Genomic DNA, 27565 nt, shown 5'->3' with positions numbered 1-27565 from the left:
GTAGTCTTCAAAAAATGTTTTCTTGATGCTATTGTGGATTTTTTTAAACAAGTATTTAGCCATTTCATAAATTAGCTGTATATATATATAGTCAACTATTTTTCCTCAGTAAGTTTTACCTTTATCATATTCATTAGTTAGAAATTTTTGTTGTCATTAACATTTCTACAAATATGAAAATATGCCTATAGTTTAATTTTATTCATTTTAAGTATGAAGTGTTTTCATATTTGTTGAATATTATAAAACTGTGCATCAGTGATTTCCTCCTTATGACCTCTATGTTTGAATGAACACTTAATGTAATAAAAATTTGACTCCACTTTTTGGTGTTTGGGCTTCCCTGGTAGCTCAGACGGTAAAGCATCTGCCTACAATGCAGCAGACCCAGGTTCGATCCCTGGGTCAGGAAGATCCTCTGGAGAAGGAAATGGCAACCCACTCCAGTACTCTTGCCTGGAAAATCCCATGGATGGAGGAGCCTGGTAGGCTACAGTCTATGGAGTCGCAAAGAGTCAGACATGACTTAGCGACTTCACTTTCTTACTTTCTTTGGTGTTTGACTTCTGATAACTTTCACGCTTCAGATCTCACTTCTCTCCTTCTGCTCCACATCTGGGCAAGCTGATAAAAAGCCTGGGCACTCCCTCCTTTGGTGCCAGGCAGGGGAGACTTAAACCACACAACCTCCTCCTCGACCCATGGGAAAATTCATCTAAAGGTCACTCCTAACCACAAATCAAAACCCTACCCCAGTCTCCTTTCTTTGCTCTCTTGAGTTATTTTCAGAGCAACCTTGGAAGCTGGTCCCACCCCTTCCCCAAAGCCTCATTATGTGAGTGAGAAAGGTTTTCATGTCCTCTTGGTAAGTGTGTGGCATCATCTTCCCTGACATCTGAGCTAGATCCTAGCTGAGGTACTATTCTGTTTCTGCAGAGTAACCACAACACTAAGCAAGGGCTGTTGCATCCACAAGTCAGGTAATTATTTGCCAATATTCTCTTGCATTTCTTAAATATGTTTAAAAATTTAATTCCCTTAAAGATTAAGTTGTTTTAGATTTTGATGTAAGGTAGGGATGCTTATTTTTTGTAAACATTAACCCTGTTTCAATACTATTTTAGAAACTACTAGGAGGAAGACAGAGGAAGTAGAAGGAAGAATAACACTTACTTTAATATCCCTTTAGATTTTTAAGGACATGACCATTGTTTTAAGAACTTTATGAAATTTTAGAAAAATCTTAAATATAATTCTGATGGTCACTTTAATGTTGAAAACTTAATTTAGTGACAATGCAATTTGATCAATTATTATCTTGTTATCATATATAATTAAAATGAAAACTATTCAGATTAAAAGGAATCTTGGCAACATTAAATGTGGTGAACACATTCCTAATTTACAGCATTTCTAATAGAGTGAAGTTGAAGAGAAGTTCCGAGATTAAAAATGTGGAAGACAAATGACAATTTTCAAAGGCAATCAAGAAGGCTTTTATCTACTATGCCACTTCTGACCTAATGTAATTGGGTAGATATTTTTGATTACTTGCTATGGGCCTGAAACTTAATTATGTATTTTATTCAATTATCTCTTTTAATACTTAGATCTTGGTGAAAATAGTATATGTAATTTATGTATGTGTGAGAAAGTATATGCTCCCTCTTTACAGATGAGGAAACCAAAGCTTAGAAAGATTACATAAATGGAATAAAGTCAGATTTGTAAGTTGTAGGAGTAGCTTAGAACTCAATTTATTCAAGCGGAGACATTCCAAAAATGTGTTTCCTTGAAATTATTTCCATGCACTTTCTCCGTAAAATCTATTATTTAGGTCAGGCAGCTAAAATGTTAGTCATGTCCAGCTCTTTGTGATCCCATGGACTGTAGCTCGCCAGGCTTCTCTGTCCATGGAATTCTCCATGCAAGAATGCTAGAGTGGATAGTCATTCCCTTCTTCGGGGGATCTTCCTGACCCAGGGATTGAACCTGAGTCCCCCACACTGTAGGCAAATTCATTACCATCTGAGCTACCAGGGAGCCCTCAGGCAGCTAAAGGAAATGCCAACTAATGTCATCACTGGAGGTTATATTACTTCAATTTCTGAGTTTGAAGTATTATAATTTTAACCAATAAGTAAGTTTTTTATAGAAATCAAGATTGTCCAATACTATCTTCTCATTTCTATTCTCAAAAATCTTTGTTTGGCAGAAACATGTTGAAGGTATTTGTTACAGGTACATAGGAAATTCCCAGGTGGCACTAGTGGTAAAGAACCTGCCTGCCAATGCAGGAGACAAAAGAGATGCCAGTTCAGTCCCTGGGTTGAGAAGATCCCCTGGAGGAGGGCATGGCAACCCACTCCAGTATTCTTGCCTGGAGAATCTCATGGATAGAGAAGCCTGGCAGGTCACAGTCCATAGGGTGGCAAAGAATCAGACAAAATTGAAGTGACTTAGCCCACACACACAGCAACATATTGATTTCTCTTATAAAGAGAAGGAACCAATTAAACAAAGGAAACAATTCAAGAAAATTAAGTTATCTTCAAATATCAGCTCTGCATCTGTTACTTGAAGAATGGAAGTAAGCCTGGGCATACCTGAAATGGCCAGTTCTATGAAGTTCAAGGAAAACATGGAACAGGTCAGTCAAAAATTGTTAGATGAGATACCGAATGGTAACGCCCTGTTTAAGGGATTCCCTGGTGGCTCAGATGGTAAAGAGTCTGCCTACAATTTGGGAGACCTGGGTTCGATCCCTGGGTTGAGAAGATCCCCTGGAGAAGGAAATGGCAACCCACTCCAGTATTCTTGCCTGGAAAATCCCATGGAGAGGAACCTGGCAGGCTACAGTCCGTGGGGTTACAAAGAGTCGGACACGACTGAGCACACATCTTTAAGTGCCACGTCTTTGGTCGTCATATGTCATTACACTTACTGTCACATATCACAGTGGTTACTTTAGACAAGTTTCCAAGCTTTGGTTTTCTGCTTCATAATTTAATGAATGAATAAATTTCCTAAACATCAATGTGATCCTTTAACTAGTATTCAATGAGAAGTATATCATATACAAATGCATTGTTTGGCATTTTATTGCCTGAAAAAATGTCTCATGTATATATTTGCTGCTACTGCTAAGTCACTTCAGTCGTGCCCAACTCTCTGCGACCCCATAGACGGCAGCCCACCAGGCTCCACTGTCGCTGGGATTCTCCAGGCAAGAACACTGGAGTGGGTTGCCATTTCCTTCTCCAATGCATGAAAGTGAAAAGTGAAAGTGAAGTTGCTCAGTTGTGTCCGACTCAGTGACCCCATGGACTGCAGTGCACCAGGCTCCTCCGTCCATGGGATTTTCCAGGCAGGAGTATTGGAGTGAGGTGCCATTGCCTTCTCCGTGTATATATTTAGTCAACTTCAAACAGGATTTACAATGATTTCTTTATTTTCCTATCCTAAAATTAAATTACAAAAGAAAATTTGTGTATGTATTTATACTTTATTTCAAGTACACTGTAGATAAGAATTATTTTTTCAGATAAGTGTTCACAGTAACACATTTTCTGAACTAGAAAAGAGAAATGTATCTCACTCTATTAAGAAGTTCTATTTATTTATTTATTTATTTTTTAATAGATTAGTCTGAATGGTAGGCTTTCCTGGTCTCAGCAAGGAAGCTCATTCATATACCAAAGGAATCTGATAGGATTGACTAATCTATTAATTACAAAATAGTCCATGCACAAACATATTATTTATTTAACCCCTCCTTTTTACTGAATGTTTAGTTTAGTTTCTAATTGTTTGCTATTATTAGCAGAGCTATACCTGATACTACTAAGAGAAATCTTTTTTGCATATGTCTGAGCCACAATTTCTCTAGGATAGAGTCTTTACCTGGAATCACTGCAGCAACATGAAGGCAAATTTTGATAATGTATGTATTCTGCCAAAAAGATTATATCAATCATTCTTCCACAAATACTACATGAAAAAAAATTCCCTTTCCCATTGGTAAGACACAGTGTTATCAAGTTTGAGTATTTTGGCCCAAGTAATCAGTTCAAAATTTATCCCATTTTTTGTTTTATCAGATTTTACTACCAAAACATTTAAGTCATTTGTCTTTTTCAAGTTGATTTGTAGGAGTTTCAAATGTTATTTTAATCTGTGGCTCTATTTGGATATTGATTACAATGAATATCGATATGCACAAGATTTTGTTTTTATTCAGGTAAGTTTTTCTTAAGAGCTCTTTTTTCCCCATTTGGAAGGCCCTTCACATACAAACTGTATCTTTAAAGATAGATTTATTTTTTCTTTTGAAAAATTTTCACCATGCAAAGAGTGAAATCATCTTTCTTATTATATTGCTTTTTACACCATTAGTATATTTTTCATTGAAATCTTAGATTTACCCAGAATTTGTTGTTATGCATGGATATAAACTGGAAATGTAATTACTTTTGTTCCAAGTATAGAAACAAGCCTTATGGCAAATATTCATTTATACATAAGAATGATTCTGAACTTTCTATTCCATATAATATATAATTAAAAATAGTAGGCTCAATGCAATCTTGCAAGAATCTTAGTTTCATTAGAATCGATCAGTCTAACCTACCATCTTTATTTACATTATCAGAAATTATTTTTCCTTCTCATTGACTAATGGCTTCCTTCCACATTTTCCAATATTGGTAACGATTTATTTAATTTTTATGGCTTTTCTCTCATTCAGTGAGATTTTGAAAAAGGGAGATTAAAAAAAAACTTGCATTTGTTCACCCACTGTGAAATAAAAATGAATATTTAGTTTATATTTTACATTTGGGCTTTAAAATGTTCATATTTTACTTAATATATTCATAAATTATTTTTAAAAGCAAATAATCAAGTCATAATTTACTTTTATAAAAATGATTTGTACAGTTACTAAATATCTATGAAATATCTGGAATTATTAAACACATATCAATGACGAAAATGATCTTACAAAGCATTTATTAGCCTTATAAAAAATTATGTGTGTGCTTTTGTTATTCATCCAAGAGCCATCTCCAAATACCTACTTTCTTAAAAAGAGAATTCTAATTTCCTTTACCTTATTTTAAGTGAACACAAATGGTTTAAAATCTTCCGAGATTCAGGGCATACAATCTTTTTTGTCTGAGCCTTTCATTCTCTTTGCCTTATAAATTGTGCAGCTCTGAGACTATACCCTACTTCGAAGCTCACAAGTTAACCACTGTGGCTCCATAGTTTCTGATAGAAGACATACTCTTCAGATGTGTCAGATGAAGTACAGTTTAGTATCTACTACAGATAAAGTTACTATTAAAGAAGTCTAGAACTTATATATAATATTTATATTGATATTTAATTTTGTCTTTTTATTATTGATACATATGATTTTTCTTCAGTCTAACAAAGTTTACACAATTGTGTCTGAATTCTATAATGATCCTTGAGATTTCAGGGGTTGTATACTCACAAATGCATTAAGTAGTTTCATATATTGGCTCCAAACATTTCTGTGACCCTTCATTTCCTGTGTCACAAGTGCAAATGTGCAGGGCTCTTAAACAATCATCTGCCAAACTTGACTACCAAAAACTTTTAGCTATATTTTTGCATTATATTTTGCATATATTCAATATTAAACTCTTTGTACTTTAATAATGCTTATTTTGAATAAAATTTCTTTAGAACTGTTTAACTGTCTTCCTATGAAAATTAAATTCCAAGGGGCCCAGTATTCCCACAGTTGTTGACAGTAGTCATGTATTTTTCTGAAAAAATATTCCACATACAATTTATAATAGATGCTCTCTATGAAGTTCATTAAGTGCAAACATGTTTATCTTTGTGCCTGAGAGAGTTTTTTTTTTTTTTGTCCTTGAAACTGCTGAAAGATTTAACACTTTCATACTTGGAACCCACTGTCATCACTACTACAACAGCTCTCAATGACTGTAAGGAGTTGGTATATGAATAGCCTAATTCTCTTACTCTTTGGATAGAATACTTCTTAGATGCATGTTTTTCATCTTTTCCCAGAATTTTATGATACTCTAGATCCATATTAAATAGCTCTGAAACACATTTAATACCTAACCACTATTGACAGCTTTCCCTTTTCTGTATTATTTCCTGTATAAGCCCCCACTTCCAAGTATTAAGTTCTTTGCACTTCCAAGTAGTTATTTGACCTCTAATTCTTATCTTTGAATCTGCTACTGAAAGAACCCACACTAAGACTCATTTAAAGTAGTTCTCAAATGCAGTTCCTGAATCACTGAAGTCAAGTGACAAGAAGCCTGTACCAGGGAATATAACCTCTAGAATGCTATAGTATCACAATTATTAAGCCTCATCTGTAGTAAACTGGGGAGAAGGCAATGGCAACCCACTCCAGTACCCTTGCCTAGAAAATCCCATGGACGGAGGAGCCTGGTAGGCTACAGTCCATGGGGTCGCAAAGAGTTGGACACAACTGAGCGACTTCACTTTTCACTTTCATGCATTGGAGAAGGAAATGGCAACCTACTCCAGTGTTGTTCCCTGGAGAATCCCAGGAATGGCGGAGCCTGGTGGGCTGCCATCTATGGGGTCACACCGAGTTGGACACTACTGAAGTGACTTACCAGCAGCAGCAGTAGTAAACTTGGGTGAAGTTGCTCACTAATGTGTGACTCTTTGTGACCCCATGGACTGTTGCCTACCAGGTTCCTCCATCCATGGGATTTTCCAGGCAAGAGTACTGGAGTGGGTTGCCATTTCCTTCTCCAGAGCATCTTCCCGACCCAGGGATTGAACCTGGGTCTCCCGCATTGTAGGCAGACACTTCACCATCTGAGCCACCAGGGAAATAATAAACTGGGGTATGATAGAGGTAAAGAAGGAGATACAGACTGTATAATTTTTCAAGAATTTGGATCATATGATAAAAATGGAAAATTTCAGAATGATGGAGCTGGTTGGCTCTCACTAAATGCCAGTGATACAGTAAAGAAAGGAAAGCCAACTGCCAATTCAGATCCTAATGTTAGAGCCAGACTTTCTTTATGTCAGAGTCCCTCATTTCCTGTAGCTGGTGGGCTACAGGACTAAAAGCAAGGCTGAGGACCAGACTGTGAGTGAAGCAAAATTACAGCATTTATTTAGCTTCCCCCCTCCCACCCCCACCCCTGCCTAATCCTAGCAAGTCTTTGTTGCTAAAGTAAGGACTATGATACAGAAGTGCAGGGACTTGAGATAGGAACATCTGTGTGAATGTACTCAACAACCTTGAACTTCCGGATCCCGTGAATGCCCTGGGACTGTAGAAGAGGCTTGTTGCCCCGCAAGGGTAGAAAACTACCCTTGCTTGGAGACCATGCAGAGATCTCACAGGAGGCAGAAGCTTCAAAAAAATGATAACTGCCCTTTTTGAGATTTGACCCCATCTCCCCTTGTATATTCTAAGCAAATAATTAACAGCACGTTTCAGTATGGCCGAGGGGAAGTATTATTTCTTCTTCAGAAGAAAACTATTTATCACTAACAGAACTGCATTCAATGGATAACTTCTATCTACTGCCAGGAAACATTAGGAAGCTTCCTGGGAACAGATCATAAGAACGATTGACTAGGAGGCCTTGATAGAGTACTGAGGAAGGCACCAAGGGGAAGAGTGAAAGGGTTTATTCCCAAAGACTTATGACATACCAGCAAATTCTACTCCCTAATAATGACCAGAAACACCTACTTTACTGTAACAGTAATAATGGTGAAGAGGATGCTACTGATATTAAGAAGCTCACTCTTTACTATTTTTGTTGTAAGTCAAGATTGAGAGTAGGGTAAACCTCTATGGTATTGAGTTCTCTAGGGTCAGTGAAGATAATGCAGTTATGGAATAGTACCAGTTATGTAGCAGCACTTAACTGGCGGGAGAAGGTGGACATTATCTGAGGGAACCCAACTTGCAGAAATCTATGGTAATAGTTAATACACCATAATGTTCCAAAAGGTGAGATAGAATAAAAAGTGACAAGCTTTTTTATTGACTGATACATCTGGAAAAGATCAAGAATCAGACAACTGAAGGCTAACATCAGTGGCCACAATGGAAAACCAGTTTCCATATGCAGCAGCCTATTGACTCCTAGCTCATTGTTGAAAGTGGAGGCCAGTTCATCTTGCAAAAGAACCCAAAAAGCCATAACAATTATATTTAGTAGTTGTTTCCCCCAATGTTCCCCAATGGAAACTTTAGTCATTTATTAGAATATTTATGCACTGGGAAAACATACTAAACTTATTAGGATATTTGAATATACAATCTAAGATGACAATGATACTTGAAGACTCAAAACACCACTATGACCAACTATTAGAATGGGGACATATGGTAAATGGGAACATGGCCAAACCCTATCTCACAGTGTGTCTGTTGGTTCTCCAGGTCTGCCAAGGCCTTCACCAGGATGTATATACTTCATAGCTGGCTTGATTCACACATCAGTTTCTTGTCTTCTAAAGTAAAAGTCATAATGGTAGGAATAGCTTAGACAAAGCTTTCACACTACTTTCTTTTCTCTGACCAATGTATAAATTGGAAATAATGCTATGTCCTGGGTAGAATGATAAAGATTGGTGCCACTTTTAATAACTTAAAGGACCTAAGGGTCACAGTTCCACTTAATATCTCTGTTTATTTTACTAGTCTAGTCCCTAAAAACAGTCACATAGATCACAACAATGACAGATTACCATAAATATCCAAGTGATAGTCCTAATCACAATTATTGTATTGTATGTGGTGTTTACTAGAAGATTTTATGTAAATTTTGGGAGTTGGTATATGGCTACTGACATAACAAATATGTTCTTTCAGTCCCTGTCGTAAAGAATCAGAATCATTTGTATTCACCTGGAATAAACGGCAGCATAGATTCAGTTTCGTCACAGAATAATACTAACTCTCACTCTTGGTCACAAAGTCAGAAGGGACCTAGATCATCTGGACATTTCACATTATTTCCCACCGATCTACTATACTGAGGACACCATGTTCATCTGACCTAGAAAAGGTAAGTGGCAAGTGTAACTGGCTGCCCTAGTAAAACCGTGTATATCTTAGAACATTAATATAAATCATAAAAAGGTCCAGAATATGTCACACAAGTATAGTTGATAAGTGTCCAGACATTAGAGGTATGTCAATATATCTCCTCCACGATGAAGGACAAGCAAAGGCACTGTGCCCCCTTATCACTAAGAAAAAGGCACAGCGCTTGGGAGGCTTCTTCATATTTTAAAGACAGCATATATCACATTTGAAAATACAGCTTCATTCCCAAGTATTAGATGATTTGGAAAGTTGTTAATTTAAAGTTATTTGGCACATTAAAATGCTGTGCTAAAATATTTGGCCAAATCGAAATAAAAGTGTCCTAATAAAGATCCAGACAAAGGGAGCGTGGTGAGGTGTCAGGGCAAGGACACACCAACTACAGGAAAGAAGTATTCACCGTTTTAAAAGCAGGTCCTGACTTGCTCTTGGCCCTACCTCATGCTGGGCAACTGAGCATGAGGTATTAAGTGACTTTGTAACCACAGCTGCCCATCCTGAGCCAGATATTACAAAACCACCAAGTTACAGAGGTGCAAATGCAACTTCATCACACAATTGAAATACAGGTGCAAAGCAATTCATCACAAAATTGAAATTGACTATTATGAGTCAGACCCAATTAGATTCGAGAATACAAGTAACTTACAACGCAGGTGGCCATATCATCTATTTCTGTCTTATGGATGCCTCTCCCACAGCTTCTACCTATGGTCCCTTAGGCTCCCCGTGCCAGCTATTGGAAAAGAGAAAAACTAAGGTTTAATTCACAAGCTTACGATGCACTGGTGCTACATGAGAATCCCAGTAAAATGTGTTTCTGAAATTCATTAGGAGAGAAATATGTCTCAGTGGGTTGAGCTTCAGATAAATTTGTGCAGAGGTAGAGCTGATCTCAGATAAATACGTTCACTAAATCCTGAGCAGTAGCAAATGGCTTGGCTGGTTGGCCAGGGACCTGAAATAACATTTAAATATGAAACAAGCTGTTCTTGGAGGAAAATATGTGGATGTACCTACAGGATTAGGCACAGATGATGAACCTCTGCGTCCCTCACCAATATTCACTAAAGAGGATCCACCACACAGGAGGCATTTTAGGGCAAAATAGAGAAGATGAATTATCTAGTAGAGATCACAGTATTACTAAGTGTAGCATACTGAAGAGAAAGGTATGGCTACATCTGATTGGCCAGTAGACCACAGGCAAAGAAGTTCTTAGGCCAGAATAGGGAACTGACCCTGCTTATTAGGAGGAGGCAAAATTACTACTGTATAATGTGGAAAAGAGAGTCACAAGGACAACATTTTATGCTCCTATGCCTAGTAATAATTGGAGCTGGGCACCTGTACCGACTTCAGCCTAACAAGGACATGAAAGCAAAGGCCTCTGACTCCTCAGGTAAGAGGTCTGCATTACAACCTCAGTCAAGCATACTAGAACAAACATGCTAGGTGAGAATACAAGTAATCTGAAATGAGTGGTAAAGGAAGAAGACATCAGTTGCAGTAATGAAAACTATAGTTTGTCCAGCTAACTCTCTTTTTATTATATGTCCCCCTCCCCAGAAGTTGTGACTGGCAACTGTATTAAAGAAGCTGTATTTAACTGTATTAACGAGTGGATTTAATGTGAAGTATGAATGAATGTGAACAGTACAAAATGCAGATTGTAGCATCCCCTACATAGTTCATCTCTCTTGAAACTTTTTTGTGTCTGGTAGGCTTCTGAGTGCCAATATCTGAAGGTATGTGCCTGAGGGCCATTTTCCCTTAAAAACCAAAAAGCTATGGTGCCTCTGATTGCAAGGCAGCCATCTGAAAATGCCAGGGAACTAACAGTCCTGGATCCGTGCCTCTGTCAGTGTTCAGTTGCCGAACTTCTTCCCTTCTCAGGGAAAAGAAATCAGAGGACTAGGATTTGGACCATTTTCTCAAGTTTCCCCCAATCGTGATATACTTAACAGTTCTCCACTTAATAATTTACCCTATCCTGTGTCACTAACCCCATTTTTTAAAACCAGAGTTCTCTGTACTTACCAAATAAACTGCTTGCACTTGAATCCTTGATTCTGAGCTGACTTTTGGGAAAATCCTCAGTAGTACACTAGATATGGAGATGAACGAATAGAAGATAGTATTCATGCCTGGAGAAACTTACACTGTGGAATTCAATACTAAGACATAAAAAATGCATATAATATGGCAAGAATTATAATATAATTAAGAACAAGATGCTGGGAGAGAAATAAAATACCTAACTCCCTACAAAAACTTGGATGAATCAGGACCAACACCGTGGAGAAGTTGACATCCCACAAGAGTCCTAAAGAAATGAGTAATAGGTAAGAAAGTATCCAACCCAATGAAAAATTTATTTTAGGATAGAAGCAAACAAAACCACATACTGATTATTCATAATAATTATTCAGTGCTGCTGCTTCTGCTGCTGCTAAGTTGCTTCAGTCATGTCCGACTCTGTGCAACCCCATAAACGGGGGCCCACAGTCTCTGGGATTCTCCAGGCAAGAACACTGGAGTGGGTTGCCCTTTCCTTCTCCAGTGCATGAAAGTGAAAAGCGAAAATGAAGTCGCTCAGTCGTGCCCGACTCAGCAACCCCATGGACTGCATCCCACCAGGCTCCTCTGTCCATGGGACTTTCCAGGCAAGATTACTGGAGGGAGGTGCCATTGCCTTCTCCGAATTACTCAGTACTTTTTACCTTTTCATACCATTCATGGGGTTCTCAAGGCATGAATGCTGAAGTGGTTTGACGTTCTCTTCTCTAGTGGATCACGTTTCGTCACAACCCTCCACCATCAGGAAGAGACCTGCTGCTGGAAAACATCGAAGGCAGAAGGAAAAGGGGACAACAGAGAACAAGGTGGTTGGTTTGCATCATGGACTCTATGGACAGGAGTTTGACAAGCTCCAGGAGATGGCAAAGGACAGGGAAGCCTGACGTGCTGCAGTCCATGGAGTCGCAAAGAGTTGGACATGACTGAGCGATTGAACAACAACAGAAAATTCAGTCCTGTAAGATAACCCAACTCAAACTTGAGAGTCTCCAGTGTGGTCATTTCCTGCAGAAAGTTTGCTCTTGTGGAAAATGTAAAAAGCAAAACTTCTGCTCCCTTAGATAGCTGATTAGGCAAAGATCCCTTTGCATTTGTTCTTCTTGAGCCAGTGCAATTGCCGCTCAAACAGAAGTTAGTTTCCTTCTGCGACTTCTGAAGAGAGGTTAATGGGTTTCTTTTGCATGCTTTTTATGAGCAGGGTGCTGGAAAATGAAATTTTCCAATTCCACAGTTCATCACCCTCATACCTGATTGCAGAAATTAGTGATTAGAAATGGGAATATAAAATGAAAGAAATGTAATTTCCTTCCATTTTTGAAACTGCTTTGAGATGGGAAACATTTTGCTATTTCACAATATAATGTCTTCTCATATAATATGCTGTCAGCAGTAATGAGTTGAGTAAAAGTAATATTTCTCTCTCATATAAAAAAGTGATGTGAAATATTCACAGGGTAAAAATTACCCTCAAAACAAACTATATATTTCAGTATTCTTGAAGATTAATGTACCAGATATCTAAAATTCTTTTTTCTTCCTTTCTAGACTAATAAAAAAAGTATAGTTTTCTCTAGGGATTTGTGACTCACAACTAGTTATTTTTTTCCTAGTATGTAGGGGACTACATGACACTGCTTATAGAAGGATTTGTTCTTACACAAATGGTCTGGCTGGTCTGGTACAAAATGATTGTGTATGTTTCAATGGCTATTTTTAGGTGAATAAAAGAATGATCCAATTAAGATTATTAAATAGTACACTAGCCACATGCAAATCAAGATTCTGTAAATAAACATAATGAGGGAAAGTCATTTATGCCTTACTTTCTATTATAAAAGAAGCAATTCTGAAAGACAAAAATAATCATGGTTTCTCTCATATTGAATAGTTCCAGGGAGCCTATAAAGTCACTGGGAAAAGTTATTTGTATATGAAGGCCCAGGGACTGCCTAGCTCTGACAAGAATAATGTTCTTTTCTACTTTTGAGCTATGAGACTTCTAGTACTGAATTCTTATGGTCTAGCAATATATTAAATATTTATGAAAAATGAAGTCTTCAGGAATTGGATCTGTGCATAATTGAGCTTTAGATGTTTATATGTTTCTTCAAAACACTTTCTGAAGCATTTGTCATTTATATATTTTGTGATCTTTTCCATAAAATACTTTCTGCGTGTGATAAGTGGAAAGAATGAATGTGAAGAACATATAAGTAAAAATATATTTACAGAGATAAGACAGATATTCAACTAAGAAAAACATTAGAGGTTAGGTGAGTATATGTAGCAAATAAATAGTTCTTGATATATCCAAAAAAATTCTCAAAGCAAAAAATGCTCGGTAAGTCATATACATTCAATGTATCTAAATATATGTTGGTTTTAAGCAAAAAGAACCATGAGAAAATAATCACTCATCGAATGGAAGTTCAAAGTACATAGTAGCCAAAGAGGAATATAAAAGCAAAATTTTAGGCAGTTCTATTTCAGTATCATAAAACATTTAACGCAAAACCCATATTATATTGCTAAGATTAATTTTTTTCAGTAGGTAGGATTAAATAATATTAATAACAATAAATAATGCTAACAAAAATAATTTTCAGTTGCACACAATCTGTGATTTTCACATGTACTTCACGGAACCTGCTGCATTAGCATCATGGCACTCTAAACATGAGGTGGACATAACTGAGAGATGGCAGAGTCCCAGCAGGCTTTGGAATGTCACTGACACAATGAGATGGCTGAGACCTGGCATCTCCTATCACTGACCATGTCTTGCCTATAGTGCGGTATATTAATCTATTTAATGTAATAGAAAATGAAGGATACCAGTGTTCACACTGGTACATATATGGAACATATAGACACATATAGAAACAGTTGTTCTACGAGAATATGATATGCCACCAATAGTAACGGGACACAGGACCCTAATCTCTAAAAGAGGCTTACATTCTAAGAGAGCAAGAACTGTGTATCTCAAGGAAAGGCAGCGTCATGGTTAGTGGTCAATAAATACTAATGAAACAGTAAAAAGAAGTAACAGTAGTCATGTGACCATTAGTCCATGAACACGATTCCTTTCTAAAGTATTTTGTTTATTTCTAAATAAGCCTAGGTACTGTCTTCCAGAGCAAGAATAAAAGTAAATATGATGTATGTTGCTGTTCAGTTGCCAAGTCATGTCTAACTCTTTGCAACCCCACAGACTGCAGCACACCAGGCTCCCGTGTCCCTCACCATCTCCCAGAGTTTGCCCAAATTAATGTCCATTGAATTGACGATGCCATCCAATCATCTCATCCTCTATCACCTCTATTCCCTTCATGGGTCACTGCCTTGCCATGGTGAAGGGGTTTCTGTAACTCAGTGAAGCTATGAGCCATGTTGTGTAGGGTCACCCAAGGTGGATGGGTCATAGTGGAGAATTCTGGCAAATTGTGATCCTCTGGAAGAGAGAATGGCAAACCAATCCAGTGTACTAGCTATAAGAATCCCATGAACTGTACTAAAATGAAAAAAAAAAAAGTGATGTATAACACACATGAATAGATAGAATGACAGAATGGAATGATTTGCTCAACAGTTATCAAAAGAGTCTATATTTGTGTTTATGAAATGGTTTCTTTATGACTTATGAGCATTGTATAGAGTTATGATTTCTAAGCTCAGACTACCACTTTCAAAATTGGCAGCCTTACCAATGACTACTGTGTGACTGGACAAATCTATTAACTTCTACATGCCTTAATTTCCTTACCTGTAAAATAGGGACAAAGACAATAGCTATGCATAAGTAAGATGTGAGAATTCAATGAATTATCTCATGTAAGTGCTTAGAAAACTGCTTGGCACATCACTAGTGCTATATTCATGTAAGCTGTATATGTGTGCTCCGTTGCTCAATCATGTCCAAATTTTTGTGACTCCATGCATGGTAGCCCACCAGCCTCCTCTGCCCATGGGATTTCCCAGGCAAGAATACTAGAGCAGGTTGCCATTTCCTATACCAGGGGATCTTTCCAACCCAGGGATCAAATCTGCATCTCTTGTGTGTCCTACATTGGCAGACAGATTCTTTACCATTGCACTTCCTGGGAAGCCCCACGTTAGCTATTATTACTTAGTAAATCATAGGAAATGGAAATATCATCATACATTTATGTTGTCTTGCCAGAACAACTATAGTGTTCTCCCCATCTCCAATCTTTCCCCTTCTATATATATCATCCTATATACACTCCATTCAGGAAAATATTTTTAAATCATGGTCTTGTTCATATTAGCCCCACAAACTGAAAATGTCTACTGCCCCCAAATATGTATATAATTCTTAGGCTGGCATTTAAGACCTCTCCTAATTTCACAATCTTAATTTCACCTGCTCCCTTTCATTCATCTCTCATATAAATTAGGTTGAATTACCCATTTTCTGAAATGACCCTGAACTTCTCTTTCAATGACTGGCTGTCCTGGCCTTTCTTTTTGCTTATAATGTTGATATTTCATCTTCCCATGAATATTTAATCAAGTCCTATAGTTTAAATTAGCATATTATACTGATAGATAAGGGTATTAAAGGGATATGTACAGGAGTGTGAATAGACTCTTCAATGTTATGAGAACTACTCATTCTTTAATTTTGTGCATCAGAGAAGGACTACAGCATATAGGATGCATTTTTAAAACTAATATTTCTTGGCTTACTCATTAAGACACCCCATCTCTTCCTGGACTTATGAATGGGAGAAATTCTATTTTATCACCCTGGAAACCTTATGCCATTGCTATACTTTGTTTACAATACCTGCAATGTGACTTCTTACATTATTAAACAGTCTTGCTGAGGGATAGCTTGTCTTTGATAACCACCCAAGACCAGAATGTAAGATTCATTTTGGGTAGTGGTTCATTCAGTCTTAACTCAGTTTTGTTAATCATAATTAGCTGTGTGATCATGGGAGGCTAATTTTGATGAAATGCTTCCTGTGTTGTGCTTATGTGCTCAGACATTTCCAACCTCCTGGGCTGTAGCCTGCCAGACTCCTTTGTCCAGGGGACTTTCCAGACAAGAATATTGGAGTGCGTTGCCATTTTCTTTTCTGGGGATATCCCCGACTCAGGGATCAAACCCATGTCTCCTGTGTCTCCTGCATTCCAGGTGGATTCTTTACCCACTGGGCCACTTCATAACATTATGGAGCCATCCTATGTGCTAAAAATTGTGAGAAAGGAGGAAGATACAAGTGAATTCTATCAGAATGAGATAAAAGAAATGGATTTTTAATCAGATTATGCATGAGGAGTAGAGTTTTAATTAGAAGCTGCAGATTTGGGTTCTGGTTTGTAGTATTAGGTGGTTAACTGACATTTTACTTTATAACTTATTTGTTAAGTGGGGATACGGGTGCCTGGGTAGCCTATTAATAAAGTTATTGTGAGGAGCAAATGAGACCTTACACTTCTAAAGACTTTGAAATTTTGTGTTGCATGAATGGAAGGGATTATTACTGAAGGAATAAACTGGGATAATTTCTAATCATTTTTGTATGGTTTAATACAATGAAATTGTGACTTTGGTTAAAACCTTATGTGCAGTAGTCTTAATGCTTATTCACCTAATAATTACAATATGAATATAGATAATCCATGATTGATTTGCTATCTTCTGCCCCCCGCCACCACCACTGACCTGGGTTTATTATAAATATGGAAGAAGAAAAGTCCTTGCCTTGGAGGTGGGAGGACCACTGGTGAGGTAGGAGGTATGAACACATGGCCCTCAAACCTGTTTCTAGGGTTCAAAAGTAGGTTGGTACCAAGGAAATACATACTGGTTTTCTACTGATGCTGTAACAAATTACCACAAACCATGTGGTTCAAAGAAACTCAAATTTATTCTCTTACTGTTCCTGAAATATGTCTCATGGGGCTAAAGTCACGGTGTTGGCAGGGTGTCCTGCTGAAGGCTGTAGAGAAGAATCCATTTCCTAAGCTTTTCCAGCTCCTAGAAGCAGCCTGCTCACTTAACACCATATCACCAGCATCACATCACCTCTTTGCCTCCAGCTTCTGTTACTGCTTCACCATCACCTTTGACCACCTCGCCTCCTGCTTATAAGGACTCTTGTGATTACGTTGGGCTCACGTGGATAATTCAGGCTACTCACGCAAGACCCTTAATCACACCTGTAACACCCCTTTCTTATATAGGGTAAGAATCACAGGTTCCAGAAATTAGGATGTGGCTAGCTTTGAGGGGAAATAGTGGGGCCTTTTCAGCCTGTACCACAGAAGGGGAGCATGCCACCCTCAAATGGCTTATGTATTACTGACAACTTACCACCCCACTAAATTACTGAATTTTATTGCTTCCAGACACTCACTGCTAATTAAAACGGGGGGGGGGATTATGAATTGAAGATAGAAATTGCTTTTCTAATTTCCATGCTTTTCTCCTATGTTTTGCAACTAGAGAATTTCTAATTAAAGCAAACTTAAGTAGGATGACCAGACCTTCCTTATCAGAATATTCTGATTGACTTTGTTATAAGCTCAGTCTTTACTTTGAGTGAAACTGCTTTTGATGATCTTACCATCTTCTGTCCTAATAGCCACTTGGATGAAATTAGTTTGAATCAGAGCATCATTGATTGAAAGCTTTCAGCTGGGAACACTGAAATGGGATCAAGTGATAGCAGTAAGTCTCTATTACAACGTTGCCTAGCAACATAGTTGCAGGTTTCCATTATAAGAAATGATACTATTATATAAAGGCATCTTAGAAAAGATATGAATGACAGGAAGTTCTAAGCTTACAAAGAGGCTATCATTTCAGACTTAGGAGAACAAAGTCATTGAGCCATCCAGTGAAGGCCAGAGGATTAAAAGGATAAATTATGAGTTAAGGCTTTTAAAATTCTAAAGTTGGTGTCTCATTTCCTATGACTTGTGTTCCATTGCTTTTCAGCTCTGTAGAGCCTTGAAAAGGCAAAAAACAAAATAATTTAAAAATATAAGAGTAAACACACAAGTATCATGACATGCTATTACCAAAAGCTGCAGTAATACTGAAGTCTTTGGTAAACATTTTGACATTTTATTTGTGTGAACTTCATAACAGTACCATTTTTTGCATCAATAAATATAATTAAGTACGACTAAATAGTCACTTTAAATTGGTTGAAATGAAGACAATAATAGGGGCTCTTTGGTCTAAGACAGACTCTAAGATCTAAAAGTACAACATTTAAAGGCTTAATACTCAACATTCAAAAAGCTAAGATTGTGGCTTCCAGTCCCATCACTTCATGGCAAATAGATGGGGAAACAGTGGAAACAGTGAGAGACTTTATTTTGGGGGGCTCCAAAATCACTGTGCATGGTGACTGCAGCCATGAAATTAAGAGAAAGTTACTCCTTGGAAGAAAGTTTATGACCAACCTAGGCAGCACATTAAAAAAGCAGAGACATTATTTTGCCAACAAAGGTCCACCTAGTCAAGGCTATGTTTTTTCCAGTAGTCATGTATGGATGTGAGAGTTGGACTATAAAGAAAGCTGAGCACCGAAGAATTGATGCTTTTGAACCGTGGTGTTGAAGACTCTTGAGAGTCCCTTGGACAACAGGGAGATCCAACCAGTCCGTCCTAAAGGAAATCAGTCCTGAATATTCATTGGAATGTCCGATGCTGAAGCTCCAATACTTTGGCCACCTGTTGCGAAGAACTGATTCTTTGGAAAAGACCCTGATGCTGGGAAAGATTGAAGGCAGGAGGAGAAGGGGATGATGGAAGATCAGATGGTTGGATGGCATCATTGACTTGATGGACATAAGTTTGAGTAAGCTCCGGGAGTTGGTGATGGACAGGGAGGCCTGGCGAGCTGCAGTCCATGTGTTGCAAAGAGTCAGACATGACTGAGTGACTGAACTGACTGAATGTCTGAATATTTGAGAATGTAAAAGTATTATTATGGGAAAAATTATATTTTAGAAAGATGTTATCATAAAAGTAACAAATATGACTGAAAGCTGATAAATATTAAAAATATAAAAGGAGCAAATAAAATTCCTGTAACTCCTCCAACCAGATAAAGCCTTTGTTAATATTCGGTTGTGAGAGTTTTGTTCTTTCTTCTTAACAACTTATGTGCTTGTCACTCAATATTATAGAAACAATCTAATAAAGCAAACAAAATAGTATTTATTACTTTTGTTGTTGGAAAATCTTAAAGCAAACATGACAGAGACAAATCTAAATTTTCCACAATTATTTTTATTTGTTTTTATTTGCATTTGTCTCCTTCAGGGCCTTGAAAACATTAACTCAAACACTGGGGTTTATGTCTCTTTCAAAATCTGCAGAAGTACTATTAAGATGATGAATATTTTATAGCCCTTTAGAGTTCATAAAGCACTCCAAAAATTTATTTCTCATACATAATCTCAATGGCACCTATGACATTTAAATGTTATCTACACAGTCCTTACCAAGGTCAAGCCTAACATAAGGTCTTGCAGCTTTTGTGTTGTGACAACTCTTTACCAAGAAAATAGAGTAGCTTCTAATAAGGCTGACTGGCTATGATTCCAACAGTCTGATCTTATTTGTTATAATATGTGAATCACATATGGAATTTCAGCTTAATATCATGCAATGGCACCTGTTTCTAATTTTACACCACTGGCTTGTGGCTCAGGGTTATTGTAATTTTCATCCCTCCAAGGTTGTTGGAAGATGTATGTTTTAGAGGACATTCTTAGATTCAAGGTGGTTCAGTTTCTTCTTACTAAAGAGAAAGACTGGTGGCAGTCTTTTATTAGTCTAAGGAAACTAAGACAAAGACCTCAAAAGGACACTATTTCCAGCTACTCTACTGTGGAGACTAGCAGCTCTGTCTCGTGGATCACCCTGGAAGATCTCTATGGGTTGTCTAAGCACGCCTGACAAACCCAACAGCTCATGAGTCTGGAGCACCATACGGTCTCCAGGCGCTGGGCAGCTGGCTTTTATTTCCCGACATTCTCCTAGAGTGTTGGCACCAAAATTCAGTCTTCTTGGTCTTTGTCCCTCCAACATTTACCATCTCCCTCACAAATCCATTCTTGGCTGTGCACAAAAGGGAAATTCACAGGAGACTGGAATCCCTCTACTACAGAGTGCCCAAGAGAACTCCTTTGGGTCCTGCCAAGCGTGCTTCTCTGCAGGATGGTGGGTTACCAGGGGCCGCTCACTGCTGTACCATCTGTCTGTGATTTCCAAATTGTGGAACTGATACCCCAAGCCTCTATAAGCACTTCTATCAATGCAAGGGCTTGCATGGGATTGGAGCCAAGAAAAAAATAAAGTTTGAATGAATTACAGTGCGTGAAGAGAAGGCAAAGCCAGAATAGGAAAATAGAAGAAACGGACACTAGAGACACTATTCTAAACTGCCATGTTTTCAGCATTAAATAAATAGATGCATGGAAATCTTCAATTTTTTTCCTTGTCTTTGGAAGACATTTTAAAATAATATTTTTACCATTTAATGGGTGCTGGCTAAGCAGAAACTATGTGTGTTAAGAACATATATTGTCATCAACCATTATCATAGTCCCTTTTGGTAGACATTGCTATACATATCGTCATTTTACAGAAAACTGGGGCTATAGAGTTTAATAACATAACAGCTTAACATAATGGCTGAGTCAGGATTGAAACTCATATCTGGCTCCCAGGTCCCAGAAAATTCGAGTCCATCACTCTGACTTTCCCTGTTTCTGTTTATGGGGCGGAGGGGGGTAAGTATTTCAACACTGAAGCTGCTCATAGAAAATTGAGAAATTTATTTTCAGCGGTTTTATTTATATAGGAAATCTATGCAAATTTAAAAGAATGACTAATATGTCAGAGCATATCTGATTAGAAGGGACATTTACTTTTTTTTTCCCCCCACTAGTATTTGTTTTCTGCTCCTTGATCCAGTCCGGGATATTACATTTCATTTAGTTTCTTGAATTAAAAAAATTTTATTTATTTATGGCTGTGCTGAGCCTTTGCTGCTGCACGGGCTTTTCTCTAGCTGTGGGACGCAGGGGCTCCCCTCTAATTGCAGGGCAGGCTTCTCATTGCAGTGGCTTCTCTTGTGGAGCACAGGCGCCAGGATGCATGGGCTTCAGTAGCTGCAACTCCTGGGCTCTAGAGGACAGGCTCAATATCTATGGCACACGAGCTTAGTTGCCCTGCGGCATGTGGGATCTTCCCGAATCAGGGATTGAAGCCATGCCTTTTGCACTGGCAGGCAGATTCTGCACCACTGAGCCACCAAAGAAGCCTGAGATATATTTACTTTTAAGCACTATCTTAGCTGGCTGAGGCTTCCTAGGTGGCTCGGTGGTAAAGAATCCACCTGCCAATGCAGGAAACACAGGAGATGTGGTTTCAATTTCTGGGTTGGGAAGATCCCCTGGAGGTGGAAATGGCAACCCATTCCAGTTTCTTGCCTGGAAAATTCCATGGACAGAGGAGCCTTGTGGGCTACAGTCCATGGGGTCACAAAGAGTAGGACAGGACTGAGCAATTGAGCACAAACAACGGGGCTAATAGGGTTGCTTGAGGTGGTTCTACAAGCGGTTAGCTAGTTAAGGGAGCTACATATGGAAATACTTATAACCACAGCAGAGAATTCCAGCTTATACATACATCTCATAAACTATAGGTTGCCATTTTAAAATATGGATCATCTTATTCCACCAGGCTCCTCTGTCCATGGAATTCTCCATGGACAGAATACTGAGGTGGGTTGCCATTCCCTTCTCCAGGGGACCTTCCCAACCCAGGGACTGAACCTGGGTCTCCTGCATTGCAGGAAGATTCTTTACCAAATGAGCCAGCAAGGAACCCCATAAACTATAGACTGCCATTTTAAAATATGGATCATCTTACGAAATCACTAGAAAATTGCTACTAATTCAGTGTAAAGTGCTCTTTAGTACCAAGTCATTATGGCAAGTAAGTTTATTTTCACTATTATGTCAAAATGCAGCATCAGGAAAATTAAAAATAAAAGCTAATCCTCAAAAGAAACAGACCTTTTTACAATTAATTTTGCATTTGTTAGTGGAAAAAACTGTAGAGTACAAACCTATAATGTATTAATTTTCAAAAAAATTGTTTCTACTGAAATATTGTTGAGCAGTGGTCAAACTTCCTCATCTTTTCTGACTTGAGGTAAAAAGAATTAGGTCTAGAGGTTGCCACAAATCCTCAAATGAGGTACCTTGGTTTAGAAATAATCTCTTTTTTCATTTAGCATCATTCCTTTGAATTATCTCCTCACCCGATAGCCTTGGAGTTTATTATATTGATATAACAAATGTGAAAATTATATTGACATTATATATTATATGGATAGCCCATATTATATGTGGAAATACAGATATTTCTGCTTAATACTAGATCTAGGTTTTTGATAAACAGTTTAAAATCATCACAGTAACAATATGTCTTTTACTATATGGTCTTATTTCTTTCTCTGGCCGTATTTTTTTTTTTTTTTCAAAATTCTTTCATCGTCTCCTTTGTTTTTGAGAAGGAAAGGTTTTTCAAGAAGATGCAGAGCAACTTCATAATTGAAACTCATTCACCTCTAATCATGCCAAGTGATTGTTGTCTCTAGAACTGGATAGAATTACAATGTCGTACAGTATTTACTGCTTTAGTGGCATTATGGACTCTGAGGGGACTTAAAATGAAGAAGTAAGCTTAACACAAATTATTGTTACCACCAAAATACATACACTACCCATGAAGACAAGGAGGCACCAAGATTTACATGTGTAGGATGCTATGTCTCTCAAAACATTCTTCATGTATTTTCTGGTTTTATGATTTGTGCCAGTTCACATACGGAAACAAATATAATGAAACCATAAAAAGAAAAAAAAAATCCTCCACGTCTGACCATAAAGGCACTCATATTTCATTCTTGCCTTTGTGAGGTTACCAATCAGGATTTGCTCCTATTTCTTTAAATACTCTGGATTGTTTAAACAATTTGACGCTCTCTAATTCTTAACACATTCTGGAGGATTGTTTTTATGTCTCTTTCCATGGCTTAGACCATATAATTCAAGTAATGTGACTAAATTTCTATGAGTTCTGCTAAAAAACTTGCTGCAAATATTTACTTGGAAGTGTTCTGAATTATCTTTGTGATGACTGTTTTAAACCCAGTCTCAATACAGTGCCTTAACTTTGAATGCTGACAATGGAAAAATATAACAAAATAAAGCTGAAGGATTTGGTAATAAAAAATTTGGTAAAGGCATGAGAAAATGACTACAGGGAAGTCATTATTTCCCATCTCATCTAAAATCCATCATCAATATTTCTATCACCAATGCACTTTTATCATCTATGTTAAACTATAATAAAGAGTATAGATGGGCCCTATACTCTTTATTATAATTTAATTGCTCTGTTCCTGATTATGTCTAGTTTTAACTCCACTGCATTGTTGCTGTGTTTCTAATTATGCAAGTGCTTTATTGGAGACATGTGGTTTAAAACTAAGATACTTTTTCATAGTTTTTTGTTATTTTATAAAAGAATCATTGATGCTTATGCATAAAACATATTAAAGTTTTAAAATTACAAACTGGCTTTATGTTAGATTTTTAATGTGTATTTGTTGTCATTCTGTTCTGAACTAAACATTTTCTATGTAAATTAAAAAAGAGATATAAGATTTAAGATAAGGTGAAAGAGAGAAGTGAGACAGGAAACTTGGATAAGAAAATTAAATACTGACATTAAATTTGTCAGGTCTTTTCACTTAAGTACTCTCGTATTTAAAATAATTAATATATTCTGAACAAAATAATCTTGAGTTTAGCAGAATAACACGAAATAAAACAGCTTTTGACTTCATGCCTAAATTTAAGCACCAATATTCAATTTGAGCTATTTAAAATTTCTGAGACTGAGATGACAGAAATCAGGTCACCATTTATAATATTTTATTTCTTATTTGAAATAACACACATCTGAAATTTTGTGTAATTATTTTTGAGAGGCAAGGAAAATCAAAAAAAGTTAGTGATATTGCCTTGTCTAAAAATTTTAGTTGTTTATGTACCAGATCAATAGGTTTTATAGTATAACTAATTATAAAGTAAGTTTTTTATTTGACGTTTTAGATTGCAAAGCCTACTGACATTCTGGAAGACCTCCTTCTCAAGGTCTATAAGAAAAAAAGAAGGTGCTTAAATCTCCCTTTCTAAATGAGTTAAGAATGCAGACATTTTGCTTTTTAACTAAATTTCAAATAATGAAATTATGTGTAAATATTCAGAATGTCACTGAATTATTTTATTGGTATTATTATCTATAATCCTCAGTTTCCTTCCTCTTGCCAGCTCTTTACTGTATGCTTATGATGCATTATTCATCCCTTTATATGTTTTCACAGATCTGGGAGACTCTTGGCTGAAAATTTGCTGTTCAGCATCTTCAAAACTTTTCCTAGATAAGTGAAAGACTTGCCTAAAATTCATCAGGAGGTCATAATTGCTAGTATTATTGTTTCTTTTTAGGTCCCACATAGATTATCTCTTTTTATTTCCAGACTTAAAAATCAGTAGAGTGAAGTTCTACTGATATAAGCTCCCTAGGTCAAGGTAGTTTATACATGAAAAAAAAAAATTGCAAAATTTTATAAATGTTTATCAGAAGTCTAGGAAACAAAAATATGAATTGATTCTAAAGGTTTAAGATCAAGGAAGAAGGAAAGTAACATTAGATCAAGCCATGCTTAGCAACATAGAAACACCTCACCATACAGTCATAATGCCACATTAGTTCAAGCATCTAGGAGTGACAGTAATAGCTCAAAATCTGGACACCATAATCACCTACATTAAAGGAAGGTAAGATGCCAGAAAATCCTTTTGCATTATCTAGAGCAAGGAATCCAAAGATCAGAGAGATAGGTGTGTAAATATGGATTGCTGCTACTGCTGCTAAGTCACTTCAGTCGTGTCCGACTCTGTGCGACCCCATAGACGGCAGCCCAACAGGCTCCGCTGTCACTGGGATTCTCCAGGCAAGAACACTGGAGTGACTTGCCATTTCCTTCTCCAATGCATGAAAGTGAAAAGTGAAAGTGAAGTTGCTCAGTCATGTCCAACTTAGTGACCCCATGGACTGCAGCCTACCAGGCTCCTCCATCCATGGGATTTTCCAAGCAAGAGTACTGGAGTGGGGTGCCATTGCCTTCTCCGAAATATGGATTAATGATGGTGAATTGCTTACCCAATTATTTCCCTGGGAGGGTCCAATAAACTGTACTATAGCATTATGTGGATCGACCTAGAGACGGTCAAACAGTAAAGTAAGTCAGAAAGAGAAAAATAAGTATCACATATCAATGCATATATATGAAATCTACAAAAATGGCACAGATGAACCTATTTGCAAAGCAGAAATAGAGACACAGATATAGAGAACAAATGTCTGCACACAAACGGGAAAGAAGAGAGGGGATGAACTGGTAGATTGGGATTAACATATATACAATACGATGTATAAAACAGATATCTGATGAGAAGCTACTTACATAGCACAGGGACTCTATTCAGTGCTCTGTGGTGACCTAAATGGGAAGGAAATCCAAAAAAGAGGGATCAGATACATAAATATATATATATCTGATTCACTTTGCTGTACAGAAAAAAATTAACATAACATTGTAAAGAAACTATATCCAAATAAAAACTTAAAAAAAAAAAAGAACATTGGTGATAGAACATCCTTTAAAACCTCTGAGATTGTTCTCAGAAAGCAGGAATGAAGGTGAGAGATGTGAGCATGGATACAGTCTTGCTGATATTTATGTTAAAGGTAAGATTTTAGAATGGCAGAGGCCGAGTGCCATAGGTTAATTACAAATGACAGAATAAGCATGATAGCTGTCATGAAAAGCAGGGATTGAGGTAAAATCAGTAAATCTGGCAAGCTGCAATATTTGGCCATGGCTAACCAATCATGAGGTTCATGAAATTGAAATAGATAGGCATGCTCTTAAATTCTTCCTTAATTCAGATAATAGAAAAATAATCTCTTGGTTGGTGGATATACCTGATTGAGTTAGTATAATGGAAAATCATAAGTTTTCAGCTAATTCTAGACTTGAGGCAAATTACAGTCCTATATTCCTTGAAAGAAGAGAATGACGGATATGTCTAAAGGACCAGAGACACTGCCAAGCAGAGGTACTCTAAATTTTCCTTCTATTTCTCCTAAAATGTTCCTATGTCCATTTTAGAGGATGGCTGTGGTCTGAAAAGAAGAATATTTCCAGGATTTTGAAGAATTAATAAACTCTGAAGCAAAAATAGTCTTTAAAGATCAAAAAATCACCCTCTGAGCCATGAATCAGAGAGGGGATTGTGGCAGTCTGGTGATAAATGGAGTTTTGGAAGGAGTGTATGTTAAAGTGAGCTCAGTGTGTCTGTGGGTTTTTCCACAACTTTTTCTCCTTATTTGGAAATTCACAGAATTTTTCCTTTGGCTAGTTGCACCTTGATTCAACATCTATCATATTAGAAAGAATCAAGTGTAAGTTCTGGAATTGGTCTCCCCTCTGCCACTACTTTATATTTTAGTAAAATGAAAACCAGAAACCAGTATGACATGGCTGGAGGAAGGACAGAATTTACTGCTACCATGAAAGACTTAAAAGATGAATGAACGTTGATTCGTGGTAGGTCTTCTTTTAAGTCATCTATTTGGTGTGTTTAAATATGATGAAAAGAAGGATGGAGAGCATCATAAATACAATTAATTGATGACCCCAATATAAGCTATTGTACAAGATGTGGCTCCTTTCCTGAAGCAACTCACAGAACGCTTTTACCCTGCTATGTGGCACTTGATCCAAAGTCAATGCTGTTCAGACAAGAAATAAAGATCACACGTTTCAGCAGGCAACAGAAGAGATTTTCTTGGAGGTAGTGTATGAATAACTTCCTCTGAATCACTCATTTTGGTGCTCCAGGAAATTGAAATCACTTGTAGCCATTTCCTGTGACTTCTTCCCTCTCTGATACCTTGAGCAGTTGCTTTCTCTGACTCCCTGAGCTCTTCCAGAGGTTTTGTTACCTTCTAATTCTCCATATTAAATCTCATCCTCATGATTTCCTACATGTTGTAAAATGGGATCTGAATTTTGACTAATTTAACCTACAGCTTTGTTTTCTCCAAGTTTTCTGAGGCTCTGTAATAAGGCCTTCATCTATCCAACAGTTCAAGTCAAAGGGCGTACATGTACTCTTGACATGACCATTCCCACCATTCTTCCAACATATCCTTCT

The sequence above is a fragment of the Capricornis sumatraensis genome, chromosome 17 (assembly GCF_032405125.1).
Source record: "Capricornis sumatraensis isolate serow.1 chromosome 17, serow.2, whole genome shotgun sequence".
Taxonomy (NCBI): Eukaryota; Metazoa; Chordata; class Mammalia; order Artiodactyla; family Bovidae; genus Capricornis; species Capricornis sumatraensis.
Note: the sequence above shows the minus strand (reverse complement) of the source record.